Raw genomic sequence first — 10,000 nt, forward strand, 5'->3', positions numbered from 1 at the left:
TGTGTGTGTGTGTGTGTGTGTGTGTGTGTGTGAATAGATAAATGAGTAAATAAATAGATAAGATTAGCCTTTAGTATCCACAGTTTCAGAAGGTTCTAACTCTAATTTCAAGGTCAATAGACGGAAGCGTTTGTAAAAGTTAATTTTTTTCTATCAATTTATTTGTTAATTTTTGTTTATTTGTATATTCATCTAATAATTCCTTTGTTTGTTTGATTATCTACTTACTTATCTATTATTCTTTTTATCTGTTTATTTAATACATGTTTGTTTATTTAGTTATTTGTTTACTAATTCATCTAGTTATTTTAGTGGTTAATTATTTATCTATTTTCATAAACATTCCGCTGAGTTCTTCATCTTGTATAGATTATTTGTTGCAAAATTATATTTTTTCTATTGGACATCAAACTATCCATTTGCTGTGGTGTGGAAAAACGTTTCATAAACTTATCATCATTTCTTATTTCTCATTTTGTGAAGGTACTTTTTTATGACCCTTTAAACAAGAAAAAAAAATTCTTATTCGTTAAAAGCTTTATGACTTCCGGGGTATCCTTGAAATTTTCTTTTTCTTTTTATATTCAGTAAATTAGTGAAATCTTATGCGAATCAAGGAAAGCTCTTTACAACTCAACAAAAGACTCAGCCCTGATATTTTTTTTTTTTTTTTTTTGCCGATGTTTGGGTCGCCTCCCTGCCTGGCCAAGACTGTCGGGAACCAACACAAGAAGCAAGCAGTGGGTCCCGGGAACCGAACTCGCGACCCCCTGCTCACGAGTTTGACATGGTATCCACAGGCTTACCTTTACAAATTGTCGATATTCTCCAACCATTCCAAGAAGTCTATTTGATTTTTTTTTTTTTTTTTTTGGGGGGGGGTTGAGTATTGCTGATTGCTGGAGTTCTTAGTATCCAGAAGTGGCCTCTTGAGAGCTTTTCAGACATCTGGAACTCATATTCCGAGTTCTTCGGAAGCCACTGATGATGGTCAGATTATAATCCTTGTTACCTCGAAAAAAAAAATACTATGGTCAGATCATATGCGAGTACCAATGGTATAGTCATCGACATCGGCCCAACAGACAGACAGACAGACTCTCTTACCACAAATAATAATACTGAATCAAAAGAAAACAAGTGTCATTTTGTGCAATTTTTTTATTTTTATGCACTGTGGGAGGTTATGCAGATTTATGGGATAGGAGGAAAGCTTTTGGGAGCTGTCAAGAGTTTTTATGAGAGTAGTAGAGCTTGTGTCAGGATTAGAAATGGAGAGAGTGAGTGGTTTGAAGTAAAGGTGGGACTTCGTCAAGGATGCGTTATGTCGCCCTGGCTGTTCAACTTATACATGGATGGGGTGGTGCGAGAGGTGAATGCTAGGGTAGTGGGTCAGGGATTGGAGATGGTTAAAGAAAATGGAGAAAAGTGGGAGGTGAGCCAGCTGTTGTTTGCGGACGACACTGCGCTTGTGGCAGGGTCAGAGGAGGGATTGAGGAAGCTGGTGGCAGAGTTTGGGAGAGTATGTGATAGAAGAAAGCTAAAGATAAATGTGGGTAAAAGTAAGGTGATGAGATATACAAGGGGTGAAAGTGGCAGTAGACTGGAAGTGAACATTAAGGGAGAGCGACTGGAGGAAGTGGATAGTTTTAGATACTTGGGTGCAAGTGTAGCAGGAAAAGGTGGAGTGAAGGTGGAGGTAGAATGTAGATTGAGAGAAGCGAGTAAATGCCTTGGTGGATTAAAGAGTGTAATGAGGAATAGACATTTGGGAATGGATGCGAAGAGGAGACTGTATGAAGGAGTGATTGTGCCAACAGCACTGTATGGGGCAGAAACGTGGAACATAAGAGAAGAAGAGAGAAGGAGTTTGAATGTGTTTGAGATGAGGTGTCTGAGAAGTATGGTGGGGGTTACTAGGATGGATAGAGTGAGAAATGAGGAGGTGAGGAGGAGAACAGGGGTGAAAAAGGAGCTGGGAGATAGGGTTGATGAAAGAATATTAGGATGGTTTGGACACATGGAAAGAATGAGTGAAGAAAGACTAGTAAAAGAGGTATGGAAGGCAGATGTGGAGGGAGTGAACATGAGGGGACGTCCTAGGATGAGGTGGATGGATGGGGTGAAGGGGGCTTTGGGGGAAGAGGGGAATGTCTGTTGAGGAAGGAAGGGAGAGGACGGAAGACAGAGGTGAGTGGAGAATGGTTGTATATGGATGATGTTGTGATTGCATGAGGAATGGGCGGGGGGGTGGGGGGTGGGGTAGTATGTGTGAGTAAATTTTGACGCAGCCCGAAGGGATTTCTCCCCGTCCTCTCCTTATATGCAAGGGGGGACGGAGAGGGGGGGTCGCCGATTAAATGAAGCGGCCTTGCTGTGGATGTGCTGTGTCTTGCGACACTGCTTCTGACCCAGGGCGGTGGGCAGGGTGCAGGGATGACCCGTCATCCAGGAGGTGCTCAGATGAGAGGGAGGGTGGGAGGGGTGTGGAGTGTATTTAGGGATGAAATGGGTGGGAGTGTTTTTATGCCTTTCCCTTTTTGGCTACCTCCCTTGGAAGGGGGAAAAAGCCTTGGTATATGTATGTATGTAATATGAAAATTTCTCAAGTAACCACGAAATTTTAATGACGTCATGCACTTAATACTTCTCACGTAGACATGGTAATCAAAGCCCGTTTGGTTAAGTTACTGTTATCATACAATTTTGACAGACATTCACGACATAATATAATACACAAACTCCAATAGATTCATAGCAACTAAAAATATACACTTCTGACAAAACTTTAGACAAAGTGACACAAACTCTCCCACCGTTAAAGCCCCTTCTGTCACACATCCAGTGAGTTCGTTTGAGTAGAAACGACTTGGTTTACAATCTTTCATTTTTCGAATCTCCAAATGTCAAAGCACCTTGACGTTATCTATTGAGAAGCTGAACGACGAAATAGGAGAAGTGACACCTATACGAACATTAGACACATTATTGAATTAGGAGAAGTTAAACCTAGAATACAAATAATAGACACATTTTTGAATTGTTCTCAGGGAACGCTAGAGTAATTCAAGCCAAGTCGTCCAGTGTAAGAGGCCGGTAGTGTACGAATGGAAATGAGCTAGGGTATTAGAATAATTCAGACTCGACGCCTGCTCGAGGGCAATGTTATGTCTAGGTGAGGGCGACGTTTGTCTATGTAAACACACCGACGGTGGTGACTGTTTTTATAATCGCTTATGAATCACAACATTGTAAGCGCAGGTTACCTTCGTTTGACTAATGCTGAGGTAAACAATTTTTGCTAGTGGCATTGAAATGGCTTTCCGGATTGGTGCAAGGTGCAGAAGGAGAAAAAAACTATTGGTGCAGGAATTCAAAGTCACGCCCATAAGGAGTGACATTTATTTGAGAAGTCACCGGGGATTGGTTTAGAAAAATTAGTGACGTCAGACGAAGGTAGCTCAGCGTAAGATACGGGATCTCTTGAGACGTTCTATAGAGAAGAGATAGAGAAGATATAGGGAGAAGATATAGAGAGGGTGTAGAGAGAGGATCAGGAGACGATGTAGAGACGAGAGAAAAGAGATCCCGAGTGTAAGCTGAAGGTGAAATTACAGTGAAAGAAGAAAGAAAATTCACCTCCCTTTTATTAACCCAAAGGACGAGAGGAATAGGCATGGGGCCTAGAAAATAGTGAGACTACAGGAAAAAGAAGGCATTGGGCCTACTACTTAAGAGGAACTTGAATATTAGTGAACCTCACGTAACGAGAGGCAAGGGGCCTCGAGACGAGTGATATTACAAGTCAAATTTAAGTGACAGTGGTGACTAGGGGAGGTGAAAGTGGTGGCAGCGGTGGGATGAACGATCTGGGTGTTAAACACCTCCGAAGAGAAGTGGCGCCTGAAGTCTACGGGAACAAGACAACCAAAATCAAGAGTGTATTACGACTACGAGAGAAATCTACAACTTCAAGTAACTGCTACGTTGGGAACAAGCATTCTTCAAGATTCTTCAAGGAGATCATCATCTACAAGGCGGTCTTCAAGGCAGAGTGTGTGATGGAGGAGGAACAACGTCGTTGAGGAATGACAAGACCGTAGAAGGACGTCAAACCAGACATTGACATCACGAAGCGACATCGCAAGCAGCCAGGCTAAAGCAAGGTATTAGTAAAGTATGAGTACCCCTCAGAATTCTAACGTGTTGAGACACGAAATTCACACATCAAATACAAATATTCCAAAATTCACAGGAGAGTCTAACACATATGGTGTAAACAAGTTCCTAAACCTCATTGACACTCTTATAGTTAGTAAAAATATAACAAACGAGAATCGTAAGATTGAGATTCTCAAGGAGAATATAGATCCAGAGCATGGAAGGGCGAGGTTTGTCATTAACTTCCAGCAAATGGAATCAATTAATCAATATGATGATTATAAGAAGGCATTTATCAAGCATTTCATGTCCAAATGTGATCAGGATCCTATTAGATCATTGGTAAAAATGATTAAGGAAGTTAGGACAAGTGAAACTGACACAGAGTACTTAGCTAGATTAGATAGATGGTCAAAAGACATGAATTCTATCTTGAAAGATTCAGACTGGATAGAAAGATCTAGTGAGAAGATGAAAATCTCACAGGTAATCAAATTGATTACATTTAGCTTATTGACAAAGAATTCTGATGACTTAACAGCAGAAAGGCTGTACAAAGATTTAAAATCAAATATCTGTTTAGGAGAAGTAGATTATCTTCTTCAAGGATACAGTGAGACCAGAACAATAAACCCATATGTAATGCCTATAAATCAACATAGCCAATATAGGAACTCTAGAGAGTTTAAGAAAACAGAAGTAGGACATAGGCGGCATGCTAGAAGTCCATCTAGGGATAGGGATACCAGAATCCTTTGTTTTAATTGTAATGCTTGGGGACACAAGGCACAAGAATGTTTTTATGGGATTATTTGCAGAAATTGCAAATACGAAGGTCACAATGAGTATCAATGTAGGAACCCTCCATTCTGTATTTACCATAATAAAATCGGACACAGAACTCATGAGTGCCGAAATTTTCGGGTACCCCCAGGGCTAAGAGGAAAACCCCCAGACACAGAATAAACCATTTCAGACCTCCCCATATATATACCGATAGGCGGTATTGTGTTAAATATGGGAATGCAAGGGAGATGAAAGAAACTGACAAACTGATAATTACTGTTGGTAAAACTTCTGTAGGACCTCTCATTGCGGGTAAAGTGTTCAATAAGCCTATTCAAATTTTTATTGATACAGGGTCTGTAGTTAATGTAATTACTAGTAAAGTTTTAAACCAGTTGAACCCAGGAGTGAAAATGTTGGAACCAATCCGTTACACATTGCAAGGTGTAACTGGAAATCAGTTAAAAACATTAGGCAAGATTGAGCTAGAAGTTGCCTTATATACAAATGAACAATTGTACATCCCAGTGATAGTGGTAGAAGAGTCTGTTTTTCCAGGAGATTTATTGATAGGATTTGCAACTATGAGAAAAGAAAACATGGTAATTTGTCCTGCTGACTTAGGAATTTTAGTGAAGTCACAGTTAATCCCATTCTTAAATCAACCAGACTTAAGACCAGTGACAGGAATCAATGAATCCTTAGATAACATTTCTATCCTAGATAGCGAGGCCGAGCGGTCCAACCCTACAGAAAGTAAAACAATTTGTGAACCCAACTCAGAAGTTCAGGAAATCCCAGAGATTACTAAATTATTAACCACAGATGCCTTGAGAATTGCAGATTGCGGATTAACAAGGTCGACATTGTTACATCCCATGTCAATTAATAAGGTTGAAGTGTGTTTGAAAGGAATCAATGTAGACTCTGAAGTAATTACAGTCCCAGAATCAGTTAAACTTAAAGGATTGAAGTGGGACTCAGGGATTTATAAGACAAATAAGAACAGAGTAGAAGTATTAGTAATTAATACTATGAATAAAGAGATAGTTTATAAAGAAAGGTACACAAATAGGATGTATTCAGGTGTGTACTAAACCTATTAAGATTTTAAATGAGAATAGTGAGGAGATAGAATTACCAACTTCATCAATTTGTTCAGTACAAGAAGGCATAGACTTAAGAAATAGATATAAAGAATTATTACAATCAACTAATTGCCCTGAGTTGGATGAAGCTTTATTTGCTTTGCTTATGAAACATAAAAAAGCAATTGCTTTGCCGGGGGACGCCTTAGGCAAAACAACTGTTTTAAAACATCACATTAAGTTAAAACCAGGAACACAACCTATCTACATACCAGCCTACAGAGTTCCTCACTCTAGATTAGCTGTAGTAGATAAACTCATCACTGAAATGTTATCACAGGATATTATTGAACATAGTAAAAGTGAGTGGAATTTTCCGTTGATCCTAGTACCAAAGTCTGATGGGACTATGCGACCAGTTATTGATTACAGGGAACTGAATAAGCACACCATTCGTGACAGGTTACCATTACCCATTATCGGTGACATTTTGAGAAGTTTGGGAACTGAGAATAGATATTTTAGTACTATAGATATCAAATCAGCTTTTTGGCAAATAGAATTGCATGAAGATTCAAGAGAGTTCACAGCATTTTCTACTACAACAGGACATTATGAGTTCAAGAGAATGCCATTTGGGTTATGTAATAGTCCATTAACTTACATGAGATTAATGAATACTATTCTAGATGGATTGTTAGGAAACACTGCCAGTGTATTTCTAGATGACATTTTAATAGTTTCTCAGACTGCAGTGGAGCACTTTAAGAAATTAGATTTGATATTCTCAAGACTAGGAGAAGCTGGGTTAAAAGTAAAACTTGAAAAATGTAAGTTCTTGCAAGACAGTGTCATTTACTTAGGACATAAGATAGACAGACACGGACTAAGTACAGTAAATTCAAAGGTGGACGCTGTCAAGAATTTTCCAGTTCCGACCAATGTAGACAAGGTTAGGAGCTTTTTGGGATTAACAGGATATTATAGAAAATTCATTCAAAGTTATGCTGACATTGCTAATCCACTAAGTTCTTTGTTGAGAAAGGACTCAAAGTTCATATGGGGACCTGCGCAACAGCAAGCTTTTGACAAGTTGAAAGATAAACTCACAAGTTCACCTATTTTAATTTTCCCCGACTATGAAAAAGAATTTATTCTTTGTACTGATGCGTCTGACATAGGGTTAGGAGGCATACTAATGCAAGAGAGAACTGGAACTTTGAAACCCATAGCTTACACATCCAGACTTTGTAATAGTGCGGAGAGAAACTATTCTATAACTGAAAGAGAAACTTTAGCAGTAATTTATTCTTTAGAAAGTTTTAGGGATATGATACTAGGGTATCCCATCAGAGTTTGGACTGATCACACAGCTATTCAGAACTTATTTAAGCATAAGAATCTTAGAGGCAGACTTGCTAGATGGTTTGCGATACTTCAGTGCTATGATGTTCAATTTAATTATATTCCGGGTAGAAGGAATGTAGCAGATCCACTTTCTAGAAACATTAGTCAACCAATGACTGGGACTGGATTGATTAATTTTGTTTGTAGTATAGAAGAGTTAGTAACTTTAGATGAAGAAATGCTAATAAGAGAACAGAGAGATGATGAGACATGTGATTCAATAATCAAGCATTTGATGAACCCAAGAGGAGATCCTCCAAAGCTACCAAAGGGGTATAAGATAGAGGAATTTCATTTGATTAATGGAATTTTGTATAGGAAAACATTTGTAAATGGGAAAGATATTTCTAGAGGTCAAGTAAATCAGTTAGTTATACCACAAACTCTGGTAAATGAGATATTGAAGTTACTTCATGATAGTGATTGTAGTTCACATCCTGGAAAGGATAAAACTTATAGACAAGCACAACTTAAGTACTTTTGGTTAGGTATGAAGAAAACTATATATGATTATATAGAAAAATGTGTAAAATGTGTAAAGGTGAAAGGAAATACACCAAAACCTGCTCCTATACTCACCTATCCCATTCCACAGAAACCTTGGGAAAGAGTTCACATGGATACTTTGGAATTACCACTAACCGAGAACGGCTTTAAATACCTATTTGTTGCTATTGATTATTTTTCAAGATTTTGTATATTACAACCCATAATCAATAAGAAAGCTGAAACTATTGCTTCCGTAATCTATGATCAGATAATCTGTAATTTTACTACACCTAACATCCTAGTTTCAGATAATGGGACTGAATTTAATAACAAAATCTTGGAAAATCTATGTAATGTGTTCCACATCAAGAAAGTCAATATACTCGTTAACCATCCCCAAAGTAATGGAGTAGTAGAAAGGTTAAACAAAAAGATAATTATATGTCTTAGAACACTAATAAGTCCTCATAGTGTAACTTGGGATACTTGGATTCCTTGTGTTAAGTGTACTCTGAACAATCAAATTAATGTAGCAACTGGGGATACACCTCATTTTATAATTTTTGGGGAGGACAAAACTCTGCCATATGAAATGTTGACTGCAGAGCAAAAACCCATATATAATATGGATGATTATATATCCAATAGGATAAATACTCTTCAAAGTATTCACCAAAGAGTTAGGAAACATATGCAGGTGTATTCACAAGAGATGAGGGAACAACAACACAAAATAGCTCGTAAACTAGAATTGAAAATTGGGGAATTAGTAATGGTCAAAGCAACCTCACCCAATAATAAACTTTCACTAAGGTACACTGGTCCATATAGGGTAATTGATTCTGCAGGTGGAAACAAGTTTAAACTTAAACATTTAGAATCAAGAGAAGAATTGATAGGACATTTAGATGACATAAGGAAAATTAGCTTGCAGATCTATGAAGATGATTATAGTAATACTTTGTGCATAAATATTGATAACCCTGGAGAATATGGAGAATATTATAATGATATTTTTCAAGAGTTGAACATTAATCTTGATGTATTTTACAGATGAAAACTGCCTTATTAATAATATTAAGTTTGGTGAGTGCCATGGACTGGAATCCGATTCGTCCTGGAGCATTGGTACATCATCAAGGTAACCTAATCTTGGTTGATAAGGTAGTAAGGGTAGTTCTTGATTATAAAAATGTAACCAAAATTAAAGAAAATGTGGACTCCATTAATAAAAGTTTGCAAATATTAAAACAGAACATTTCCAGTAAAGATGTTAAGGATAGACTTGAAAACAAAATAACGGAAATAGAGGATAAATTGCACATCATAGGTTCAAATTTCAAAAGCAATGTTAGACAAAAGAGAAGTGCAATAGTAGTGGCTTTAGGAGCTCTTGCTGGTTTGGGAATTGCCAATTTTGCCTTCCTTGCTGACTTGAAAATTTCAATAAATACATTAAAGGAGAAAGTTGGAAAAATTGATGAATTACAATCAAGCATTAAAAACATTGAGGAAATGATCTCTGATATTTCAGATAACTTAGAGAATCTCAGCTTGAAACAAAGTGAACAAGAGAGTACAATGCAAATTTTTTTGTTACTCAATACTATGCAATTGAAATTATCTGAGATGCAAGTTCAATTGGAATCTTTTGTACAGGATTTAGTTATGGCCAATTCGGGTCAAGTAACTTCTTCTCTCCTTCCAATACCTCAACTTATAAAGGTAATTAAGTCAGCAAAGAAGGATTGGAACTTTGAACCTTTCTTTGAAGAAGCTAATGTAGCATTACATTATCCATTGCTAAACTCCTACCTTAATGTTACTTCAGTTATTATTGAAATCCCGTTCTCTTCCAACCAAAGATTTAACTTATTCAAATTGAAACCCTTCCCATTGAAGGTAAATGGTTCATTTTATGAAGTAGATATTCCAATTGTAGACCCAATCAATTATATCCTTTCTGTAGACAATCTGAAGGAGAGCAGAGTCTCTAATGACAAGTTGAAGGAGTGTAGAAGATTTAATAGGAATCTTTACCTCTGTCATTCTTCCATGTTTGTGTTCCG

The sequence above is a fragment of the Oratosquilla oratoria genome, chromosome 17 (genome assembly GCF_046742065.1).
Source record: "Oratosquilla oratoria isolate Oo_2021 chromosome 17, ASM4674206v1, whole genome shotgun sequence".
NCBI lineage: Eukaryota > Metazoa > Arthropoda > Malacostraca > Stomatopoda > Squillidae > Oratosquilla > Oratosquilla oratoria.